The following is a 25,875-nucleotide window of genomic DNA, read 5'->3' as shown; positions in this document are numbered from 1 at the left end:
GAAGCTGCAGTGCCCTCCTGACCAGGGCCCTGGCACTGTTTTTTCACAAATTAAGCACTAGAAGTACCCATAGAATTCCCAAAGATTGTAGTCAGTGTCAAGTCATGAAGGTCAGTTCATCAAAATGCCAGGGGTATCAGGTGACATCACATGCCATTTGACCTTTACTTTCACTTACACAAACATGCTTACACATAAACAGACTCTCCCCTGCAAGCATACTCACAACACACATTTTAAAGCATTTTTTTGTTATCTCAGCTGCCAGGGAGGGTCATATTTCAAATAATTGTATTCCTTTTTTTATTACACTAATAGTGAATAATGCAGTGCTATTCACCAGTAGTGTAATAAAAAATTGACTGAACACAAGGAAACTGGAGCCCCAACCAACTGCATAAGGACGAGCTGCTCCTATGCTCCTGACACTGATTATGCCACCTCTGAGGCCAGGGGTCGCAAATGCAGTACTGGGAGTTGCAAAGGGCAAGCCAGGGGTTGCAGCTGGGATACCTGTGACCCCAAAATGACCTTCATGTGTTAAGTGAGGACAAATTAAGTCAAGTGCTACAACAGACGCCACTTCTGCTACCAGGAAGTGTATGTCCGGGGAAGTGTATGTCCGGGGAAGTGTATGTCCGGGGAAGTGTATGTCCGGGGAAGTGTATGTCCGGTAATGGCAGAAGCAATACCAAAGGTGTTCATTCTGACTTGTCTGCAGCACACAGAAGTAGCGTGTGTACATTTTACGCACAAAGTTAAATAATTATAGAGTTTATTCTGATACAATAATAAGATAAACAATAGACCATGAGGATATATATATTAACATCCAATATACTGAAATACAGCCAGATATATTGTACACAGCGCATACAACAGCTAAGCAGCGTTGCTTTCTATGCAACAGTACAATGCGCTGTTGGAGCATGGAGTGAGTGTTCAGCTTTTTTAATCAATCAATCAATCAAAGCATTTATATAGCGCACTACTCACCCAGAGGGTCTCAAGGCGCTGGGGGAGGGGGTCCGCTACTGCTCGAACAGCCAGGTCTTGAGTTGCTTCCTGAAGGCGAGGTGGTCCTGGGTCAGGCGGAGGTGGGTCGGGAGGGAGTTCCATGTCTTGGCGGCGAGGTAGGAGAAGGACCGTCCCCCTGTGGTGGCTCTTCGGATGCGGGGGACGGCGGCAAGGGCGTGGCCGGTCGATCGAAGCTGGCGTTTGGGAGCGTAGAAGTTGAGGCGGCTGTTGAGGTATCCTGGGCCTTGGTTGTGTAGGGCTTTGTGTGCGTGGGTGAGGAGTCGGAAGGTGATTCTCTTGTTGACCGGGAGCCAGTGCAGGTCTCTCAGGTGTCCGGAGATGTGGCTGCGACGGGGGATGTCCAGGATGAGTCGTGCTGAGGCGTTCTGGATTCGCTGGAGTCTCTTCTGGAGTTTGGCGGTGGTTCCGGCGTAGAGGGAGTTGCCGTAGTCCAGACGGCTGGTGACGAGGGCCTGGGTGACCGTCTTCCTGGTCTCGGTGGGGATCCACCGGAAGATCTTACGTAGCATGCGCAGGATGTTAAAGCACGACGAGGAGACGGCGTTGACTTGTCTGGTCATGGAGAGGGAGGAGTCCAGGACGAAGCCCAGGTTGCGTGTGTGGTCTGTTGGTTTGGGTGCGCTGCCTAGGGCGGGGGGGCACCAGGAGTCGTCCCAGGCGGAGGGTGAGGATCCCAGGATGAGGACTTCCGTCTTGTCCGAGTTCAGTTTCAGGCGGCTGTTCTTCATCCATTCGGCTACCTCTTTCATCCCTTCGTGAAGGTTGGCTCTGGCGGTGGCGGGGTCGTTGGTGAGGGAGAGAATCAGCTGGGTGTCGTCGGCGTAGGAGATGATGTTGAGGTTGTGCTGGCGTGCGATGTCTGCGAGGGGGCTCATGTAGACGTTGAAGAGGGTTGGACTGAGCGAGGAGCCTTGAGGAACGCCGCAGATGACTTCGGTGGCTTCAGATCTGAACGGGGGGAGGCGGACTCTCTGTGTCCTTCCGGCGAGGAAGGAGATGATCCACTCCAGTGCCTTCTCCTGGATTCCGACGTTGCTGAGTCGCTGCACTAGTGTACGGTGGCAGACAGTGTCGAAGGCCGCGGAGAGGTCTAGGAGGATGAGGGCTGCTGTTTCTCCGTTGTCAAGCAGTGCTCGGATGTCATCGGTTGCTGCGATCAGGGCGGTCTCGGTGCTGTGGTTGGCCCGGAAGCCAGACTGCGAGAGGTCGAGGGAACCGTTCGTCTCGAGGAAGGCGGCCAGCTGCTTGTTGACGGTCTTCTCGATGACTTTTGCAGGAAACGGGAGCAGCGAGATGGGGCGGTAGTTCTTGAGGTCGGTGGGGTCGGCTGATGGCTTCTTTAGTAGAGCGCTGAGTTCGGCGTGCTTCCAGCTCTCCGGGAAGGTAGCGGTGTCGAAGGAGGTGTTGATGATGTCCCGCAGGTGGGGTGCGATTACAGCGTCGGCCTTGTTGAAGACGTGGTGAGGGCAGGGGTCGGTAGGAGATCTGGAGCGGACGGTGTCTTCGGTGCTGATCGGGGTCCAGGCGCGGAGGGTGGTGGTGGGGGGCGGTGGTTCGGTTGTGGCGTGCGTCGGTTGAGTGCTGAAGCTGTTGTGTATGTCCGCGATCTTGTTGTGTAAGTAGGAGGCGAGGGAGTTGCAGAGGTCTTGCGAAGGGGTGATGTCGTTGTTTCCGGCGTTGGGGTTGGAGAGCTCTTTAACGATGTTGAAGAGTTCCTTGCTGTTGTGTGCGTTGTTGTCCAGTCGTTCCTTGAATGCGGTTTTCTTGGTGGCGTGGATGAGTTGGGGGTGTTTTCGGGTGGCGAGCTTGAGAGCAGTCATGTTGTCCGGTGTTGGGTCTCTGCGCCATGTTCTCTCGAGGGCTCGGCAGTTCTTCTTGGAGCTCTTGAGGTCGTCGGTGAACCATGGGGCTTTCTTGCTACCGGGTCTGCTAGGCGGGGTCTTCAGAGGGGCGAGGTCGTCTGCGCAGTTGCTGATCCACTTCGCGAGGTTGGTGGCCGCCTGGCTTGGGTTCCTTGCGCTGGTGGGAGGGTTCATGCTCAGGGAGGTCGCGAGCTGGTCGGCTGTGATCTTGTTCCAGCTTCTGCGTGCAACCTGTTGCTGGTGGTGGTGGATCGTGGTCCTTCTGAAGCTGAAGTGGACGCAGCTGTGGTCCGTCCAGTGGAGTCCGGTGGCGTGGCTGAAGGCGGTGTCCTTGCTGGATGAGAAGACGGGGTCGAGTGTGTGTCCGGCGTAGTGGGTGGGGGTGGTGACCAGCTGCTTGAGTCCCAGGTTTGCGAGGTTGTCCAGCAGGGTGGTGGTGTTGCGGTCGTTGTTGTTCTCCAGGTGGAAGTTGAGGTCCCCGAGGAGGATGTAGTCAGCGGAGAGGAGGGCAGGCGGGCTGATGAAGTCGGCGATGTCTTCGCTGAATTGTGTGCGTGGTCCCGGGGGTCTGTAGATGAGGGTGCCTCTGAGGGTGGTCTTGGGGTTGATGTGGACCTGGAAGTGCAGGTGCTCGGCGGGTGCGAGGGTGTCGTTGGTGTTGGTCGTGATGCGGATGGTGTTCCTGTGGATGATGGCGATGCCTCCTCCGGTCTGGTTGATGCGGTCCCTTCGGATGATCTTGTAGCCGTCTGGGATGGCGATGGCGATGTCGGACGCTGAAGAGGCGTTCATCCAGGTTTCCGTGAGGAAGGCGACGTCTGGTGAGGTTGTGTCGAGCAGGTTCCAGAGCTCGATGGCGTGTCTGTGGACGGAGCGGGTGTTGAGCAGGATGCATTTCAGGTGGCTGCTGCTGTTGCTCGTCTTGGTCTTGGTTGGTGCTGGAGTAGTGCTGGTCCGGATGCAGGTGAACTTGCAGGCGTTGCAGCAGAAGGGTCCGTGGGTGCGTCTCGGGGTGGCTCGGAAGCATCCTGGGATTCGGCCGGTGTTGAGTGCGTTGAGGGTGGCGGCGTCGTACGTCCGGCGGGTGGGCTGGGGTCTGCGGGGGCCAGGGGTCCTGGCGCTGGGCGCGGGCCAGGCGCGGACGGGCGCAGACGGGCTTACCTTTGGCGCACCTTCGGCGCTCAGTCGGCGCTCCCGCTGCGTGCGTCCGCTGCGCGGTCGCTCTGGGGGCGTCATAAGAAGGGGGACGAGAGGGCGGGTCAGCTGGGCGGCGGGAGCGGCTCGGCCAATGGGCCGGTGGTGGGCGGGGCCTGTGGCGAGCTACGGCGGGAAACTGGCGAGCGGGCGGCTCTGCGGCAAGGCTGGCAGGCAGGAGCAGGAGGCGGCAGGAGGAGCAAGGGGGTGACCCGGCCTGGTGAGAGGCGCAGCGGTCACTTCTTGAAATAATTGGACATTACAGCTACAGTCGACACGTGTTTCATTAGATTGACTTCTTCAAGGCTATCAATGAGTTCCATCCAGAAAACTAGAGAGAAAGACCCTCCGTTGCCCTCAGTAAATCACTTAAATATTGTAACACATCATGTGAAGTCCCAGTTATGGTATATGCACCACCAAGAGATAGTCCACCGAAAATATAAAAGGTCGAACCTATTTTGTACATATAGTAGAAAGAAGGTACATACTCTACAAGCCGCAGTAGGAGTAACATATTGGTGTCAATTTCAAAGCACTAATATTCTGACCACAGTGCAACAGTACTGGCACAGTTTTGCACATATGCGCTGCGACAACCAGTTGCAGACGAAACAGAAGCTTCAATTTTGTTTGAACCTGGTTGCTGCAGCTGATTTGTGCAAAACTGTCCCAAGTCTGTAGCTGAAGGGTGGGAAGGCGGCGGGGAGGAGAATACAGTTGCCCACAGTAAAAACCTATCCATGCCCTCCGCTGTTATCATCCGCCATTATCATCCGCTGTTATCATGCACTATTATCATTTCCTGTTATCATCAGCAATTATCATCCACTGTTATCATCCACTGTAATCATCCGCTGTAATCATCCGCTGTTATCATCCGCTGTTATCATCCGCTGTTCTCATCCCATGTTATCATCCGCTATTATCATCCACTGTTATCCGCTGTTATCATCCGCTATCCTTATCCCCTGTTATCATCCACTATTATCATCCGCTGTTATCATCCACTGTTATCATGCACTATCATCATTCTCTGTTATCATCAGCTATTATCATCCACTGTTATCATCCACTATAATCATCCGCTGTAATCATCCGCTGTTATCATCCGCTGTTATCATCCGCTGTTCTCATCCCATGTTATCATCCGCTATTATCATCCACTGTTATCCGCTGTTATCATCCGCTATCATTATCCCCTGTTATCATCCACTATTATCATCCGCTGTTATCATCCACTGTTATCATCTGCTGTTATCATCCCCTTTTATCATCCGCTGTTATCATCCCCTGTTATCATCAGCTATTTTCATCCGCTGTTATCATCCACTATAATCATCTGCAGTTATCATCCACTGTTATCATCTGCTGTTATCATCCCCTTTTATCATCCACTGTTATCATCCGCTGTTATCACCCACTGTTATCAACCGCTGTTATCATCTGCTGTTATCATCCGCTGTTATCATCTGCTGTTATCATCCGCTGTTATCATCCGCTATCATCATCCCCTGTTATCATCAGCAATTTTCATCCCCTGTTATCATCCACTATTATCATCCGCTGTTATCATCCACTGTTATCATCTGCTGTTATCATCCCCTTTTATCATCCACTGTTATCATCCGCTGTTATCATCCACTGTTATCATCCGCTGTTATCATCCGCTGTTATCATCTGCTGTTATCATCCGCTTTTATCATCTGCTGTTATCATCCGCTGTTTTTCATCCGCTATCATCATCCCCTGTTATCATCAGCTATTTTCATCCGCTGTTATCATCCACTATAATCATCCGCTATTATCATCCGCAGTTATCATCCACTATTATCATCCGCTATTCTCATCGCCTATTATCATCCGTTATTATCCTACCCTGTTATCATCCACTGTTACCATCCGCTATTATCATCCACTTTTATCATACGCTATCATCATTCCCTGTTATCATCTGCTATTATCATTTGCTGCTATCATCCACTGTTATCATCCGCTATCGTCATCCCCTGTTATCATCTGCTATTATCATCCACTGTTATCATCCATTGTTATCATCTGCTATCATCATCGGCTATTATCATTTGCTGTTATCGTCCACTGTTATCATCCGCTATCATCATCCCGGTTATCATCAGCTATTATCATCCGCTGTTATGATCCACTATAATCATCCACTATTATCATCCGCTCTTATCAGCCGCTATTAGCATCCACTGTTATCATCTGCTGGTATCATCTGCTGGTATCATCCGCTATTATCATCCGCTATTCTCATCGCCTATTATCATGCGCTTTTATCATCCCCTGTTATCATCCACTGTTATCATCCGCTGTTATCATCCACTATCATCATCCCCTGTTATTATTCGCTGTTATCATCTGCTGATATCATTCGCTATTATCAGCTGCTCTTTTTTTATCACCTATTATCATCCACTTTTATCATCTCCTGTTATCATCCACTGTTATCATCTGCTGTTATCATCCACTTCTATTGGCTCCTCTGGTCTGTGTGTCCTAGAAATTCCCACTTTATCTCTGGCCCATCGCAATCTTTCAAAAAAATCGGTGTTGGAGGCGAGCATGCTATTTTAAAAGGAGCTATTGTGTCTGCCTCATCACTTCCTTTCCCAGCATTTCTGGAGCTAAATCCGTGCTGGGCAGTGAATGTTTGGCATAGTTCTTTTACAATTTTCTCTTTTCCTATTATGTGTTCCATCAGTTTTTGGACAAAGGTTTGAGTGGAATAAGTAAATGCTTCAGTTTTACCAGGAGGTCTGTGATGTAACGCAGCAGGGAGGGAGGCTGAAAATGCTACTGCATCATCACCTTTAGTTCTTGTTTAATACAGAAACAAATCAGCATTTTCATGCTTTCAATCTGGCAAGATTGTATTCTTACACTTTTTCTTGTATCTGATAGGGGGCGCTATTTGATCTGCAGGTGTATTTGTCCAGTTAGAGCAGAGTCATGCTTGGAGCTCATTGAAGTGACTGAGGTCTTCTAATGGCTGATATCAGCCTTCTGCTCCAACATTCCAATGTTTGTAGTTGCGTTTCTCCCTTTCTGATTACAAACTTTCTACCGTGTGGAATGGTCTAATAGCCTTATAGCCCTTCTGCCTTGGGCTGTACTCGTTATAGGCTCGCGCTGCACGTTTAGAGCCCTGAACATCCTGTACAGCTCTCGGCAGCGGTCTATAAGCCTATATAAATATAGTATATATCTGGAATCAGGGCGGGACTTGAAAACCTTGTGTAACACTTTGGGGTTAACTTTATGCCAAGCTCTAGATAAAGATACAGATTTATCAATGTAGGAATTGTTGTAGCGTTACCGGGCCCATGCCAATATTTTTATATATATCCAGATGACCCTTGTCACTGTTTCCCTGTCAATGATTAGTTCTCTCCCTCTTGGTCCTCCGACGGATCTTGTTTTGTGCCGAGAGGGGTTGGAAATAAAGGGTTCCAACAGTCCCCCAATGAGGACCAGGAATTGGATGACTGAACTACAAACTAGAAATCAGACTCGTATTGATTATGCTCAAAACAATACTATAAAGATTAAAGATTATCACGGCCAGCCCAAATCTCCTGAAGAAACGGAGGCGAGCCAAATTCCTACACACTAAGAGCTCTCTCAAAGCTGCGCAGAATAACAGCATTAGTAATTGACGTCCCGAGATCTCTCTAATATGATTTTCTCCGGTCATTAGTCTTAAATCATCATTGCACATTCAATGGAAGAGAAAACAATCATGATAACTGAGTTGATATGGTAAATTTAATTTAGTTTATCAAATTTCAAGGTAAAAAAGTGGATCAATAAATTAGTTTATAGACAATTTGATCAGATTCTAATAAAACATTTGAAATAAGATAGCAAAGCTCAAGAATTCAGGAATGGACATGAGGTATGCTTGTTTAAACAGTCTCCCAAAAAGGAAGAGACCGCAATGCGCACACAGCGTACGCTTCAGTTCAGGAAAGACGCCAGGCACGTCTGCATTCGGGCAAGTTGAGTTTGCCCACAGGAAAGTTCAGCAAAGAATAATGAGCGGCTCATCCGTCCCCATCCAGCTCCAACAGCCGCGCGTCGTTCTCTCGCATGGCATAGCCGAGCCCCTTTATGTTAAATCGAGCAATATTATATTCTTACAGTTCCGGGGGTGACACCTTCTAAAAGCACCTCATTCAGTCAGACCGCTCAGTCCAGTGGTAAGTTTGTATAGGATTGGTGTCAGGCGACATAAAGAAGACACAAAGGGGTATATTTACCAGGTAAGTGGCGGAGCACGGCGTTTGCCTTCTTGGCTTAACACCGCGCTGCGCCACTTTGGAAACGCATGGCTTCAGCGTATTTACAACAATATGGTGCAGCCGTGCGTTTCCCCCTACGCTGGCGCTAATTACAGCTGCCTAGCACCAACGCAGGCACGGGGTGCCTATGTTGTGGGAAATATTGTTTATTTGCAGGAAGGTGTGTCTTCCTGCACATAAACAATGTTAAATGGTGATTGTGCAGCAAACATAGAAGTTGCAACTTGTCATTCTTAAAATGATTGTTTGTGTGCAGGAAGGGGCACCTTCCTGCACATAAACAATCATGCTTTGCTGTTTCTTTGTGTGCTGCACAATGCAGCACACATAGAAACAGCAAAAACGAAGAGAAATAAAGCATTCCTCTTCGTTGTGCCATGTTAAGACCAAAGTTTTTTAGTCTTAATTTTGGCACTGCCCCATATTTACGCCACCCTTGTAATTATGAGGCAGCATCAAAATCAATGGGTCTTGTAGCGGAACGCCCACTGCAACACCCATTGCATGGTCTTTCACGCTAAGTATAGCATGAAAGGGTTCCTTATTTACAAGGCACCGTTAAGCCACGTTTAGCGGCTTAACATTGCCTTGTAAATAAGGCAAAGCCAATATTGCCATGTGTGGCGAGGTGCTGCCGGCGGACTCCTCCTCCTCCGCTACATTAGCTGACCCAATGCCCCCTTACTTGTCAACTTGTCCCCTTCTTTATTTTCAGCCATCAACCGTAACAACCGAGATGCACTTGCACCTTTAAGACTCCGTTTCCCTCGACTCCTGGATCCGATCACGTGTCTTGGTCAGCTGATCTCCGCCCCTTCAAGGAAGCGAACACGGAAGCCTTGGCGTTCTCACCGCGGACTAGAACGCTTAGAGAGCCGACAACGTGGAGGACGGAAAAAGAAGCGGAGACCTTCTTCGTAGCGCTAGGATTCGGAAGCCCGGGGAACCTCCGTCGAGGCAGAACCAGGAGCCCAGCAGACCGAAGGGACGCCACCGAGAACCGGTGAAAAGGGGGAGCCGGACCCTTTCCGGCAACACGCGAGAGCCAGCCACGGCCCAGGAGGGTCGTGGCTCCAAAAGGTACGGGGCCATCTGGGGGCCATGTGGAATAAGGGGAAGGTGGGAGAGAGGGGCGGCCAGCCTGAATAGATTAAAGCCGAGCAGAACGTAACTTCCTCCTGGGTAGTACGTAGTAGTGCGCCTCACTGTGACGGTCGTGTGCTCAGTCCCTCACTCCCTTTTCCTTGTGTGCAGTATTTCCATGAGAAAACACCCCCTTATCAGGCCTTTCCTTGTATTTTCTCTCCTCACCACCACGGACCGGAGAGTCTTCTGCTGCTGCCTGAAGATTGAAGCCTCGTCCACTTATTTCCTACTCTCTGATGTAAGAGAGTGAAGACCCGCAAACCGAAGAACGGATTCTTTTGTTCCTTGTGTTGTGTAAAGGCCTCATATCATAAACCGTATTATTGCTCCAACTACTCTTGGTCTCCCTGTCTCCTTCTCCACCACGCCACACCATGAGAACGTCTTTCAAATTGACGTTCCTGTGGCGGTAGGGGCTTGTAAATATGCCCCAAAATGCCGAAAAATAGGTGGGACTATTACGCAGTCCTTAAGCAAGCCAGTCTGCGAAACATTGGAACAGCGCTCCTTTAGCAAAAACAGGCAGGCGAGTTCAAGAGGACAGTTTCCCAGGCCGCTTTAGGATTGTAACAAATATTGTAGCAAAGTGTCTCCTACAGTGCATGAGAACTCAGGAAAGAAAACACTGTTTCATGTTATTAGTTATATTGAGGAATTCTCTCACTAGCCGTAGAGTCAGCGAGTCAAGATACTTCATGTTCGCAGTTAGGCCCACGCTAAATTGTGGTAATATAACATGAAATGTATCAAATTAATAAGCAAATGTTGATAAGAAATATAAAGATTTCATGATTCTAGTATGACTTTAATGCACTTGAAATCATTTAGGGCCATATGTAGGTAATTTCTATTTACCGATTCCTAAATACCGAATTTTACCGATTCGGTATTTAAGAATCGGTAAATAGAATGGAGGTAAAAAATCGGTAAATTTTACCGAATCGGTAATATTTGTTATTACCGATTCGGTATTTACCGAATCGGTAATAAGGCATACCTTCCCATTCATTCCTATGGGCCTGGCGGCCCATAGGAATGAATGGGAAGCCATTCACTATTACCGATTCGGTAAATACCGAATCGGTAATAGGGGGAGCATATTCAAGGGTGGCAGGGTGTCACATTGACACCCTGTTGCACCCCTGAATCGTGCATGTGTGCACATGTGGCGCACATACGTCTGCCACATGGCACTTTTAAAAAAGAACAAAATTGCTTTTGAATAGGTATTCGGCATTTACCATCAACTTGTAGTTGGTGGTAAATAACGAATCCTTAAACCAAAAATGCACTCACTTGAGTGCTCCCTACATAGGATTTAAGGATTTGGTAATTTACCGATTTGGTATTTTACCGATTTCTTAAAATACTGATTCGGTAAATTACCGAATCCTTAAAACCTGCCTCCTACATTAGAAAGGGCTAAATACCGGTCGGTAACCGGAAAATTACCGATTTTCAGCCGTTACCGACCGGTATTTAGCTATCTACATATGAGTATGGTTACAATTAGCATATGTCAGTATGACAGGCTTCTTTTCGAATGCACTAACATGTAAATATATTTTAAAATACATTTTTGATAATTCGTTATGGATGCATAGCATTAGTACATATAGGAAATACAATCTATAAAAGTTTCATGAATGCATTGTTAATTAGGAATGTATGACAACTACTTTTCTTTTGTCATTTCGGTGCACATGTTTACACACTTATATGGTAGATTTTAGTAAAATTCATCATAATAATTTGTTAAATTCTCATTAGTTGTTCACACATAAATGATAATAAAGAATGATTAGAGATAAACTCCATAACACAAGAGTTCACCATTTACACATTTCTAGTACACGGCAATGAAATATAGTTCTCTGTCCATTATAAAATCACAATCTATTCTATTGATACGAATATTATTATCTAAGCTACACTTTTTCTGCATGCCTTTACGATGCAGTAACTATATTTTCTTGTTCTGTCCTGTTTTCTAAAATGTGTAGGTGTGGCACATTTATTAATTTCTCTCAGAAGGTGTCATATTCAGTTTTCTCAATGTCACTAAAGTGTAAATTAAATGTTCTCTCCATCAGTGACCAAAGGTGCTTCGAAGTAATGTCAGCAAGGTGCTGTCCAAGGTGCAGTTTTATATCACCGAGAATTATGAGTACGTTTTTGTGATAAGTGAAGGCAGAAATTATGTCGAAGAATTTGTGAATCGAGGGATTAGGAGTGTTGTATGGGTGATGGATAAACATTATGGACGTAGCGGTTTTGGGAAATAAAGCCGGGATGGTGGTTAGGACATCACCACCTACTATGGCTAAATATTTAGACCCAGATTTACAAAACGTTGACACTGTAGCAAGTGCTGCGTTGCGTGAACAGTGGACAGCGGAACTGCACCATATATGGGGGGGTGTGATGAATTTGGCTCCGCCGACGGAGTTGGTGGAAGTTTGGCCCCTCAATGCGGAGTTCCGGACAAATTCCGCCAACCGCTGCATGGTGGAGTTTTTTCGCATGCGCCGCTTGCGAACAGTAAGTTGGTGAGCGCAAGTGAGATCTGGCATCCTCTAGCATGATTTTTGGTCTCTGGGAGGGCAACTGGCGAGATTTCTCCAATGCAGACGGTCGTGGGCCGTTGTAACCGTTCACGGTCAGAAAGCTGCTGCTCGAGTACAAAATCTGCTCAAGTGGCAGAAAATTCAACTCGAGATGTAGCGCCCTCTGGTGTGCCGCGTGGTGTCTGTCACGCATATTTTTCAATGCAGAACGAGCTCCGAGTGCTAAATCACAGAGCAGGCAGTGCAACGTGCCAATTTCCACCTGTTCGTGGAACTCCGTGGAATCCTGCAGTTTTCATGTAACTCTGCGGCATTCCACAGAGTGAACCTCAGTGAGTTCCACCCACCCCTAGCCATATCTACAAAGAAGCGGCGAAGTTCTGCTCGTTCCCTGCGCTGGCACACTTTCAGCACGCATGCGCCAATGCTGGCACCCATACGCCACTGTGCAAGGGCGGCTGCTTTGTGGTCAGCATAGATGAAGGATTTGCTTCCAGGAAAAAAAACTATGCTGTAAAGCAATTTCTTCTTTGTATGAACGCTGCAGAATGCATCACTTATGTAAAGAGGAAAAAACGAGGAGACATATGAATATTACTCCTTGTTACGCCCGCCACAGGAACACCCTCTTGACGCAAAGTAACACAAGGTCGCACATTGTGCTGCGTTGCGTTACTTTTGCTTACAAATCACCAATTGCGTTGATTTGTAAATGCCAACCTGGATTTAGCGCCGGGTCTGCATTAAAGAAGTAACACAAACCTGATGTCAAATCTTTGTAGACCTAGGCCTGAGTGTTAGTAGCTGTTCCCCGTGGGGAGGTGTGGCTGAGCGGTGCTGCACAGGAGGTTGGGGGTACCTCCATAAAGCTTGGATTGTTACAATTGCACGTGGCCCAGGTTGGCATTCTTCTGGCCGCCTGCGGTAATTCCATTCCATGGCTTGTTGGCACCTCTTGGGTATTGCCTTTCATTGCCTTGTCAGAGTGCCAGGCTAACCCACACCTGATTTCTGGGGTGCCATCAATGCCTCCAGTGACAAGCGAAGGGTGGTATGTGGTAGAATTGTGACCTTCAGCTCATGTCACCTGGTGTCTACATGCGAATGTTTCATCAACACTGCGACATCTTATACAAACGGTGGAACATAACATCTGGCTTCGTCCGTCGTCTATATTATATTTGCCTGGTCTTCTCACATGTGTCAGTACAGGCACACAACGCCCATTGGGCTGAAAGGACTTCAGCCCCCCCTGCCCCCCCCCGTCATGAGGGTCAGCCCGGGCTGAGACCGCTTCCCGGGCACACACACAGATGCACCGAGTACTTCACAGGTCTTTAAAGACCATTTACTTGCTAACGAGGCTTTGTTGTTTTTTTTTACCCCTTTTTAGAGCCCCTGCATCTCCACTCTGACTATCGCTGGAAGAATTACCCGCCCCAAACTTTTTAGTACTCCCCACCCGAAATGTGGCTCTAGTTGTGCCTCTGTGTCAGTAGAACTGTCCTTCTTTCTTGATTTTGTGCCCTTAATTTGGGCCCTTTTATAGGAAGGTGGAATGTGACTCCATCGTTGCTCCCACTTTTTTCCTGGTGTTTTGCTGGTTTTCGACTTAGTCTGGCTGGGATCCTGCTATTCAGGACCCCAGCCTATCTGATTTCCCCTTTAAATTGATTACAAGTACTTTAGGTACACTCCAGATTGGATGCTGGGGTACCCTTATTAGTCCCTAGTATATGGTATACTATATACCCAGGGCATAGGTACCCCAGAGGCCTACCAGGGGTTGCAGCATGTATTATGCCACCCCTGGGAAGCCTTCCAAAATGACACCACAGGTCTGCTACTGCAGCCTGGGTAAGGTGGTGCATGCACCCCTTACTGAGATATAGGTTCACTATATCTCTCCATATCACTGCACATGTAAACCTATCAGTCACCCCTATGGCAGGCCTTAACAATCCTGAAGGCAGGGTGCTGGGTTTCATGTGAGAGGGTGCCCATGCATGAGCAGAGCCCCTCTGCCGCTTTTGGAACCTTTATTCCGGTGTTGTTTGTGATGCAGCCAGACCATATACTCCTAAGTGCATTATAACCAAACGGTAAATGCTAACTTTGGAATGGCTGCATGGAAACATGTCGTGTTTGGTGTCAAACGCCTTGGAATCATACCCCAACACCAGTAACTGGTGTGGGAGTATGACCCCACCCTTCTAGAGGGAGAGACATGACAGCACCGGGATACCTGGTACCAGCTAACAGTGCCCTGGCGTCACAAAATGGATGCTGCCAGCCCCAGACATGAGTTTCCCTCCTGCGGCTGGATGAAACACCAGCAAGGGAGGCTTGGACAATAGGTTTCCTCTCACAGGGAGGTGTGACCACCTCTATGACAGGCTTTAGTGTATTGGGGCTCGGTGGGTGCCCCCTAAGAGTGCTTTGAAGTCTGCACTGGGGGCGCATTTGGTGTCCCTGTGCATAGTCCAGCTCAAACGGTTGCAGGGGCAACCAGCCCCTGCTCTGGCACGAAACTGGACAAAGGATATGGGTGTAGCCACCCCTCTTTCCTGACCCTCCCATAGGTGGTCCCTAGAGTTTGTCCCACCCCTTCCTTGGGTATAAGAAAGGAACCCCTGGCTACAGGACTTGAGATTACACCTGGAAGAAACTCTGCTACATAATCCTGGAACTTCGACGATCTACACGACTAGATGGCTGAAGAATCTCCCTTGGAGTAAAGGAGTTACTCCCCTGCAAGGCAGGCAACTAAGACGCATCTGACCGGTTTGCATCACCAAAGCTCCCGCCGGACTCGGAAGAATTTGCAACACAGGAGGTGGGTTCCCAGATTTCCCAGAGGCCGACCCGAGCTCCCAGCAAAGCTGAGTCCCGTAGCCCTCGTGGGGACCGTGGAACCGGAACCCCTGGACACCATGCACATTTGCAAGTGCATATGCTTCTTGTCGATCCTTGAGGCTGTGCTTTATTTATTTAGAAGGTTTTAGATAGCGCAAACGTGACCCACGAGAGTATCAGAGCGCTTTATAGTATATAGTTATAAAGACATAAGAAATTAGGTAGTATACACGCATTTGATATTCGTCATTACTTACAAAAGAGGTAAATAGTATAAGATAACATAGGTGACCAGTGGACAACACATGATGATCTCAGAGGGCAACAGAACATTACATTATATACAGTTATTGAGCCTTAGGTCAGTATTGTGGAAATAAATAAACATATAGGGCCTCATGTAGGTAGCCCAATACCGGTCGGTAACGGCCGATTTTCGGTAAATATACCGTTACCGACCGGTATTTAGGCTTTTGATATGTAGGGGGATCATTTCTGTATTCGGTAATTTACCGAATCGGTAAAATTACAGAATCGGTAATTTTACCGATTCGGTAAATACCGAATACAGAAATGAGATGTAGGGGGAATGTGTGGTGGGTGTGGGGATTTGTTATTTACCACCAACTGAAAGTTGGTGGTAAATGACGAATGTCTCAGTTAAGGCATTATTTGGCCCTTAGATGTGTGCAATGTGGCAGACACACATGCCCTCAGGGCATGTATGTGTGCCACATGTGCACACATGCAGGAATCAGGGGTGCAACAGGGTGTCAATGTGACACCCTGCCACCCTTGATTGAGCTCCCCCCATTACCGATTCGGTATTTACCGATTTGGTAATGGTAACTGGCTTCCCATTGATTCCTATGGGCCTCCTGGCCCATAGGAATCAATGAGATACAGGTTACCATTACCGAATCGGTAAATACCGATTCTAAAATACCGACACTTACCGAATCGGTATTTTTTTACCTACATTACATTTACCGATTCATAAATACCGAATCGGTAAAATTCGGTATTTAAGAATCGGTAAATGTAATTTACCTACATATGGCCAATAGTGTTCTCTTTCCATCCACAAGAGGTAGCCAGTGATATGAGGATCGTATCGGTGACTCGATGTCAGCATAGAATCAAATCTTTGGACGTGAATTTGTTCATTAGGAGTACTTTTTACCTCTTTTTTGAAGGCGGTAAAGGAAGAGATTCCACATACCACTGGAGGTAAGGAGTTCCAAATCTTTGGAGCGATCCCTGACAAAGCTCTGCCACCAGTTTTCTTTTTATGATAGGATTGTGGTTTCAGAAGTAAAGAACTCGCGCTTCGTAGTTGTCTGCATCCTCCGGATCATTCTAGCTTTAGAGCTAGGTAACTGGGTGTGTTGTTTTGTAGTGCTTTATGGGTCATGCAGGCAACCTTTAGTTGTATTCTTGCCTCATAGGGCAGCCAGTTCAGCGCTTTCAAGGTCGGAGAAATGTGGCTTGTTGGACAGGCCACATGAAGGGCTTGCTCCCTCCCCGCATGACACGGCCCAAGCCCCGGCCCTCCAGGTGTGACCCACAGGACCAGCCCGCAACCCGTCTCCAGACGGAACTCCTGCCCCCGGACATCTTTATATCAGGGGGCCGACCCACTCCCGGCTCCCCCGTCCGGACCAGCCGCCATCTTGGACACTGCACCACGAGGCCGCGTGGCCTCAGCTCGACCCTAACCCTGGGCCTGGCCAGGCCCCGCCATCCCGGCACCACCATCCACCCAGGAGGTGAATGGACCACTTGGCAGGTCGATGGGAGGAAGAAGTGTCAATGGCTCTCCCCCGCCAGGTGCCGATCGCCCCCCAGCTCCCCCGGGCGCTGGCTCCACCCCCCTGCTGGGTGTCTGGACTCCCTCATCCCGGACCTCCCGACCTCCAAGTGCGAGGGTCCGGACATCAAAGGGCGCCAGACCTATAACTGGGGCAGCTCCAGAGCAGGAAGGCAGTTGTATCCTGGAGTCGAGAGACACCGCGAAGAACTCATCCTTGACGGACTACCGGCGCTGCCGTAGCCCTGCCTTGTGAACTACCGTCCTGCCTGCTGGCGCTGCCGCGGCCTTCTACATCCTCCATCCTCGTCGGGACCTGCTGGCGCTGCCGCGGACCGTGTAACGACCATCTTCATCGGGACCTGCTGGCGCTGCCGCGGACCGTGTAACGACCATCTTCATCGGGACCTGCTGGCGCTGCCGCGGACCGTGTAACGACCATCTTCATCGGGACCTGCTGGCGCTGCCGCGGACCGTGTAACGACCATCTTCACCGGGACCTGCTGGCGCTGCCGCGGACCGTCCAAGCTAGCACACCAAGCTCGAGGATTGTGAGCTATCCATCATTGCATCTACCAGATTGGTAACCAGACTGTCCCGCTACCCCCTTTCCCAAACCCAGAGACTAAAATCGAGGGGACCCCGGAGTCCAGACCTCCTTGTACCATTCCATCGTACCTTAAGAAACTGCTTATAAAGAGCGTTAAAACCTATCCTTGTGTGGTGTACATCTGTGGGGGGGAAGTTACTTGTCTGTACGATCGCTGGAGACGGCTCTCCCCGGAGACCTCTCCCCTTGTCCTCGGCCGACCCTCCCGGTCCGTCTAACATTGGTGGCCAGCGGCGCGATCCGAATCAACGCGTAATCGTACAGAGAGTAGCTCACCCCACGACAAAACCACAATGTCAACCAAAGAGAGCGGATCTACCGAGAAATTCCAGATGGATAAATTGGAAGAGTACAGCCATCGTGAATTAAAACAATTCTGCATGGAACTAGGCATTGCTACCACCGGCCTAAGTACCAAAGACGATTTCAAGCACGCCATTGAGTCGTGGGCAGAAACCGGGGTCACCAGATCCCCAGACCGAAACATGGCCGCATCAGAGAGGAACGCCACGGCTCCCGAGGAGCGAGGAACGAGCCTCTCGCAGGAAGAGATCCAAGAAAGAGAGAAAAACAGGCTACATGAGTTAGAAATGGCACGGCTCAAAATGGACGGTGAACTAAAATTAGCCGAGCAAAAACTGAACCTGGAACATCTGCGGCTCCGAGAAGAACGGGAAGAAAAACAGAGGCAGAGAGAGCTCGAAGAAAAAAGACTAGCGTACGAACACGAGCGCAAACTGGCAGAAATAGACCTACGGAAGCAGAACAAAGAACCGGAGGTGCCCGAGCGACCGCGCACCCCGGGAGCAACAGAAAAGAAAGTCCACATCCCCAAGGATGTCGTTCGAGAGTATGTCCGGGAGGACGACATACAACAGTGGTTCAAGGCCTACGAGATCGCCATGACCTCCCACCGGATCGATCGAAGTGACTGGGGAGCCGGCCTATGGGGGAGGTTCGTCAACGAAGGCCGCGATGCCCTGCTACAGCTCCCAGACCATCAGATGTCATCCTATGACCACATGAAGGCTGCCCTCCTCACCCGATATGGGCTCACGCCCGAAATGTACCGCCAGAGGTTTCGAGACTGCACCCGGATCCCGGGTACAACTTGGGTGGAATATGTCAACTATTTCAGCCGAGCCTTCGAGGGTTGGATCAAGGGAAGCCACGTAACGACCTACGAGCAACTTTTTAATCTTATGGTATGGGAGCACCTCTCTAACAACTGCTTCGTCGAGCTCAGGCAGCACCTCCTCGACAGTAAATTGACTGACCCCCGGCAACTCGCTGCCGAAGCTGACCGGTGGGAAAGCACCCGAGTGGGCCGGAGAGGGCCACACGAGCAGAACCGGAACCACCAAGGTCAGCACCGTCCCCGAGGAGGAGGAGGAGGCCAGGGGCGAGGGAGAGACACCGTCCCGGCGACTCCCGCTGCCAGCACCCCGCCCCCGGCCGGCCGGGGCAACCCCCCGATGCGCCCGGGGTTCCGAGCCAACGTCACGTGTCACCGATGCCAGCGAGTCGGCCACTACGCCAATGACCCGAACTGCCCGCAGAACCAAACGCCAAAACCCCGCCAGGTAGCTGCCGCCGCCCTGGGGGGAGAACAAATCTCCGAGGAACAAGAAGAATATGAGCAGGCACAACAAGAGTGGGAACCGGCCGCCATGGTTCTAGCGTGCCTAGGGGGAAGAGACATGGTCCCGCGGGCTCCCCTACCCGCCAACACCAGAAAATATAGCCAATGGGTGAACATTAATGGGCGCCGGGCCGAAGCACTACGTGACACAGGGGCCAGTGTGACGGCCGTCCGCTGTCACCTGGTAAAACCAGAGCAGATCCTGCCGAACATTCTCTGCCCCGTCCGTTCGGCCGACAATTCCGAAGGTCTATGTCGGATGGCCTGCGTCCCCTTCGAATGGGGAGGAGTCTCCGGCATGTTGAAGGTGACGGTCCGAGATGATGCCCCCGTGGACTGTCTCCTGGGGAATGATCTTGAGAGTTCCCCGTGGGCCGCCGTCGAAAGGAGAGAGCACTTGGGGATGTTGGGCCTCCCGGACTGGGCGTGCGTAACCACCCGTTCCATGGCCGCCCGTACCATCCCCCGACCAGAAGAACCAGAGTGGCCAGCACCTCCTCCCCCGATCGCTCCAGTAGAGGACACCGACTATACCGACCCCCCAGAGCAAACCCCCGAAGGGGTCGCCCAGCCCCAGGACCTTCCCGACCTAGCTCAGTGGCGTCAAGAAGGCGGGCCCACCCAAGAACAGTTCCGTCAAGAGCAAAAGACCTGTCCCTCCCTCGAGGGACTACGCCAGCAAGCCCTCGCCCAAAGCGCAGGGGACACCACCGGAGCCCATTGGATCTATTGGGACAACGACCTACTATACAGTGAACAGAGAATCGCGGAGTTAGGGGCCAGCAGAGTGTTGGTCGTGCCCCTCCGTTTCAGAGACTTCCTGCTAAATTTGGCCCACGATGTCCCTCTGGCGGGACACCTGGGCCAGGACAAAACCTACAGTCGCCTGGTGACACACTTTTTCTGGCCGAAGATGAGAAACGACGTCCTCAACCACTGCCGGTCCTGCCCCACGTGCCAGGCCAGCGGGAAGAGCGGCCGCAAACTCAAAGCACCGCTGCAACCCTTCCCAGTTGTCACCACCCCGTTCGAGAGGGTGGGAATAGACATTGTGGGGCCCGTGGACCCCCGTACAGCACAAGGACATCGGTTCATCCTGGTACTGGTGGACCACGCCACCCGCTACCCCGAGGCTGTGCCCCTCCGAACGGTAACAGCCCCGGTGGTCGGCCGGGCCTTAATGGGGATCTTCTCCCGGGTGGGCTTCCCCCGCGAAGTCGTCAGCGACAGAGGCACAAACTTTATCTCGAAATATATGAAGTCCCTCTGGCAACAGTGCGGGGTCACCTACCGATTCACGACCCCCTATCACCCCCAAGGAAACGGACTAGTCGAGCGATTCAACCGCACGCTCAAGGGAATGATTGGGGGGTTGGAAGAGCCCCTCCGTCGCCAGTGGGATATACTACTTCCGTGCCTCCTCTTCGCCTATCGGGAAGTTCCCCAGAAGTCCCTCGGCTTTAGCCCGTTCGAACTCTTGTACGGGCACCCTGTGCGAGGGCCCCTCAGCCTAGTCAAAGAAGGTTGGGAGATGGCCCCCCTAAAGACCCCTCCAGACGTCTTCAAGTACCTCCTGACACTACGCAACCAGACCCGGCGGTTCAGGGAGATGGCCAAAGCAAACCTTGAGGCCAGTCAGGAGGACATGAAGAAATGGTACGACCGCAATGCCTCCTCCATCGAATTTGAACCAGGCCAGCAAGTGTGGGTGATGTCCCCCACCGAACCATGTGCCTTGCAGGACAAGTGGACGGGGCCCTTCAAAGTGGTCGAACGCAAAAGTCCCGTCACCTATCTCATCGATATGGAGTCTCCCCGGAACCCCCTCCGGGTCCTCCACGCCAACAGACTCAAGCCCCACTTTGTGCGCTCAGAGCTCAGCCTCCTGATGGCTACAGACAGTGGAGCAGAAGAAGACTCCGAGCCTCTCCCGGATCTCCTGACGACTCAGGAGAAGGATGGTTCCGTGGACGGGGTTCGGCTCTCCGACGCCCTCACCCCAGAACAGCGCCAAGGCTGCCGGGACCTCCTGCTGCAGTTTTCTACCTTGTTTTCCCTTACCCCAGGGGTCACCCCCTGGTGCTTGCACGACGTGGACACTGGGGACAGTCCCCCTGTCAGACACCGGGCCTACCGCGTACCAGATCGGGTGCGGGCCTGCATCCAGGAAGAGGTAGCCAAGATGCTCACGCTCGGGGTCATCGAGCCCTCGGATAGCCCCTGGGCCAGCCCAGTCGTGCTAGTCCCCAAAGCTGCGGCCCCCGGCACCATTCCTGAACTCCGATTCTGCGTCGACTATCGGGGCTTGAATGCTGTCACCAGGACCGACGCCCATCCCATCCCCCGAGCGGATGAATTGATCGACCGCATGGGGGCTGCCCGCTACCTCAGCATCTTCGACCTGACAGTGGGCTACTGGCAGATCGGCCTCACACCCCGGGCCCAAGAACGTTCCGCCTTCTCTACCCCCGATGGCCACTACCACTTCAAGGTCATGCCCTTCAGCATGAAGAATGCCCCAGCTACTTTTCAGCGACTAGTGAACCAGGTATTGGCGGGGCTCGAAGAGTTCAGCGCCGCCTACCTGGACGATATCGCTGTGTACAGCCGCCACTGGTCCGACCACCTCCACCACCTCCGAGAGGTCCTGCAGGCCCTCCAGCGGGCCGGCCTCACAATCAAGGCCGGCAAGTGCCAAATTGGTCAGGGATCCGGGACCTACCTCGGACACCAGGTGGGGAGCGGTTTGGTGGCCCCTCTGCAACTCAAAATCGCTGCCATTCAGTCCTGGCAGCCCCCAGTCACGCAGACCGAGGTCCGAGCCTTCTTGGGGCTCACCGGCTACTACCGGCGGTTCGTGAAGGACTATGGCAGCATTGTGGGGCCCCTCACGGGACTCACCTCCAAAAACCAACCGAAGAAGGTTAACTGGACCCCCGACTGTCAAGCGGCCTTCGAGAAGCTGAAGGCCGCCATGTGCACTGCCCCTGTGCTCCTGGCCCCCGATTACAGTCGGGAATTCATTGTGCAAACGGATGCCTCCGACCATGGCATCGGGGCGGTCCTCTCCCAGCTGAACCCCGAGGGGCTGGACCACCCGGTGGCCTTCATTAGCAGACGCCTCCTGGCCCGAGAACAGCGCTGGAGCACAATCGAGAGGGAGGCCTTCGCAGTGGTGTGGGCCCTCAAAAAGCTCCGGCCCTATCTCTTTGGCACCCACTTCCGGGTGCAGACAGATCATCGACCCCTGCAGTGGCTAATACAGATGCGGGGGGAGAACCCCAAACTATTGCGCTGGTCCATCTCCCTGCAGGGGATGGACTTCACTGTGGAACATCGGCCGGGCCAAGACCACGCCAACGCAGATGGCCTGTCACGCTTTTTCCGCCTCGACGAGGAAAGTCCCCAAGAGGATGGGTGACTCTCCCCGCCTTCAGCTGGGGGGGACGCATGTTGGACAGGCCACATGAAGGGCTTGCTCCCGCCCCGCATGACACGGCCCAAGCCCCGGCCCTCCAGGTGTGACCCACAGGACCAGCCCGCAACCCGTCTCCAGACGGAACTCCTGCCCCCGGACATCTTTGTATCAGGGGGCCGACCCACTCCCGGCTCCCCCGTCCGGACCAGCCGCCATCTTGGACACTGCACCACGAGGCCGCGTGGCCTCAGCTCGACCCTAACCCTGGGCCTGGCCAGGCCCCGCCATCCCGGCACCACCATCCACCCAGGAGGTGAACGGACCACTTGGCAGGTCGATGGGAGGAAGAAGTGTCAATGGCTCTCCCCCGCCAGGTGCCGATCGCCCCCCAGCTCCCCCGGGCGCTGGCTCCACCCCCCTGCTGGGTGTCTGGACTCCCTCATCCCGGACCTCCCGACCTCCAAGTGCGAGGGTCCGGACATCAAAGGGCGCCAGACCTATAACTGGGGCAGCTCCAGAGCAGGAAGGCAGTTGTATCCTGGAGTCGAGAGACACCGCGAAGAACTCATCCTTGACGGACTACCGGCGCTGCCGTAGCCCTGCCTTGTGAACTACCGTCCTGCCTGCTGGCGCTGCCGCGGCCTTCTACATCCTCCATCCTCGTCGGGACCTGCTGGCGCTGCCGCGGACGGTGTAACGACCATCTTCATCGGGACCTGCTGGCGCTGCCGCGGACCGTGTAACGACCATCTTCATCGGGACCTGCTGGCGCTGCCGCGGACCGTGTAACGACCATCTTCATCGGGACCTGCTGGCGCTGCCGCGGACCGTGTAACGACCATCTTCACCGGGACCTGCTGGCGCTGCCGCGGACCGTCCAAGCTAGCACACCAAGCTCGAGGATTGTGAGCTATCCATCATTGCATCTACCAGATTGGTAACCAGACTGTCCCACTACCCCCTTTCCCAAACCCAGAGACTAAAATCGAGGGGACCCCGGAGTCCAGACCTCCTTGTACCATTCCATCGTACCTTAAGAAACTGCTTATAAAGAGCGTTAAAACCTATCCTTGTGTGGTGTACATCTGTGGGGGGGAAGTTACTTGTCTGTACGATCGCTGGAGACGGCTCTCCCCGGAGACCTCTCCCCTTGTCCTCGGCCGACCCTCCCGGTCCGTCTAACATGGCTATTTCTTTTAGATCCTGATACCAATCTTGCCGCAGCGTTAAGTGAAGCCCTCAGCGGAGCCAGCTTGTATTTGGGAAGACCGCAAAGAGTGGTGCTTCCGTAGTCTAATCTTGGTAGCGCAAAGGCTTGCACTGCCATTTTTAAGTCGGTCTGAGGAAGGAAGGGTTTAAGTTTCCTTAGTAGACTCATCTGGTGGTTGGCTCCCTTGGTGGCATTAGTGATGTGCGACTACACATTCAGGTGTTTGTCCATGGTGACTCCCAGGGATTTTGAAGAGTCAATGATGAGGGGAGCACAGTCAATGGAGGTTAGGTGTTTCAACCATCACTCTATCTTTGGTGTGTGATTGGGTGGGGAGATGAGAGTGAATTCTGTTTTTTTTGTATTAAGCATGAGGTGGTTGTTAGTGAGCCAACTTTGCGTGTTCTGTAGAATAGCGTTGAGGGAAATGAAGTCTTCTGGAGAGGAGGTTTTCAAATACAGTTGGGTGTCGTCCGCATACAAGTGATATAGGATTTTCACTGATTTCAATGCGTTCGCCAGGGGTTCCATTTGTAGGTTGAAAAGAATAGGTGATAGGGCTGAGCCCTGGGGAACGCCTATGTTGACCACGGAGGGCTGAGAGAGTGAGTTCTTCATCTTGATTCTTTGTGTCCTGTTATTAAGGAAGGAGGAGAACCATTGTGACACTGTGCCCGAGAGGCCCAGCCTTCCTTCCAATAGGGACGGTAGGTTGTCATGTTTAACCGTGTCGAAGGCGGAGGACAGGTCAAGAAGTATCATTAGGCATGATTCGTTGCAGACAAGCATTTTTAGTATGTCATCCAATATGTGGGTGAGTGCAGATTCTGTGCTGTGACCTTGACGGAAACCAGATTGGTGATTGTCTAGGAGGTTGTAGTTCTCAATATGATTGCATAATTGTATTTGTACACATTTCTCCAGTAGTTTCGCCAAAGTGGGGATGTTGGATAATAGGGCGGTAATTGTTGAGATCTGATGGGATGGCATCGGATCTCTTTAGTATAGGTGTAACCTGCCGTATTTTAAGACAGTCTGGTATGGAGCCTTGTCTCAGAGAGGTGTTTACAATTTTTGCCCATAATGGTAGGATGGATGTTTTTATCATTTTGAATAGGGCAGGAGGAAGGGGGTCAGAGAAGTGATTGGAGGGATTGATTGCTAGAAGAGTGTTATAGATTTTTTGTTCAGAGATTGGCGCGAAGGTGTTCCAGGAGGCATTGTTTTTTGTGATTTCCCCTGGAGAACTGAGAAGGACCTTGAGTTGTGAGTAACCGTTAGTATCCTGGGCCACAGGTTGTGGAGGGCCTTCTTAGATTGGATGACGAGCTCGATGGCTTTTGTCTTTTCACGGAAGAAGTTGGCAAGCTCATCGCAGGAAGGTGTAGCCAGGTCGTTTAGATCCGTAGAGTTAGCCGTGTTGCAAGCTTGTTGCTTGACCATTGAAGTTGATTGCTTGGTTCAGCTGGGTTCTGAAAAAGTCTGGCTTGGCCTTTAGAATCTTCCTGTTGTATGAGTTCCTTAACGTTCTACGGTGATGTAGGTGAGCGTCGGTGGGTGCTGATTTCCATAATCGTTCAGCAGCTCTTAGCTTGCGTCACTCCGAGTTCAGGGAGTCATTGATCCAAGGTTTGGAACTTTTGGAGGAAACATTTTTTTCTTTGAGGGGTGCTGTAGGGACCAAATTTCAAGCATCGTGGAATTGTAAAAGGCTGTGAGGTCATGGACATCCTACATGTCAGTTGTGGGGGTCAGGGCGGAGTTGCGTCGGTTTACCAGTCGCAAGGAGTGATGGATTCTAATGAGATGATGCTTGTTTTTGCTATGATGAGGTCCAGTGTCTCTCCCTTATTGTGAGCTGGACTGTCACAAAATTGGGCTTTGGGCTACTTGTAGTCCACACCCCAAACAGTGTCTCCACCGAAGATTACTGGCCTACCCACACCGAGTGTACCGTTGGCTGGTATTGTGTGATTCCTCTCGAGGTCCCTTCGCGATCACTGGTCCGTCGACTGGTGGGTCCCTGTGAAGACAACTCTAACTTTAATTGTGCTTCCCTGTTTGCTCAAGACATTCCCTGACTCTGCATCGCTTGGGGAGTCCCCAGGACTTTGCTGGTCCGCACCGAAGCATCTTTTCTCTTCCGGCGTGGGTTGCTGTTGCCAAGGCTTGTTGGGTTCAATCCAAGCACAGACAC

This window comes from Triturus cristatus, chromosome 12 (genome assembly GCF_964204655.1).
Source record: "Triturus cristatus chromosome 12, aTriCri1.1, whole genome shotgun sequence".
Lineage (NCBI taxonomy): Eukaryota > Metazoa > Chordata > Amphibia > Caudata > Salamandridae > Triturus > Triturus cristatus.
Note: the sequence above shows the minus strand (reverse complement) of the source record.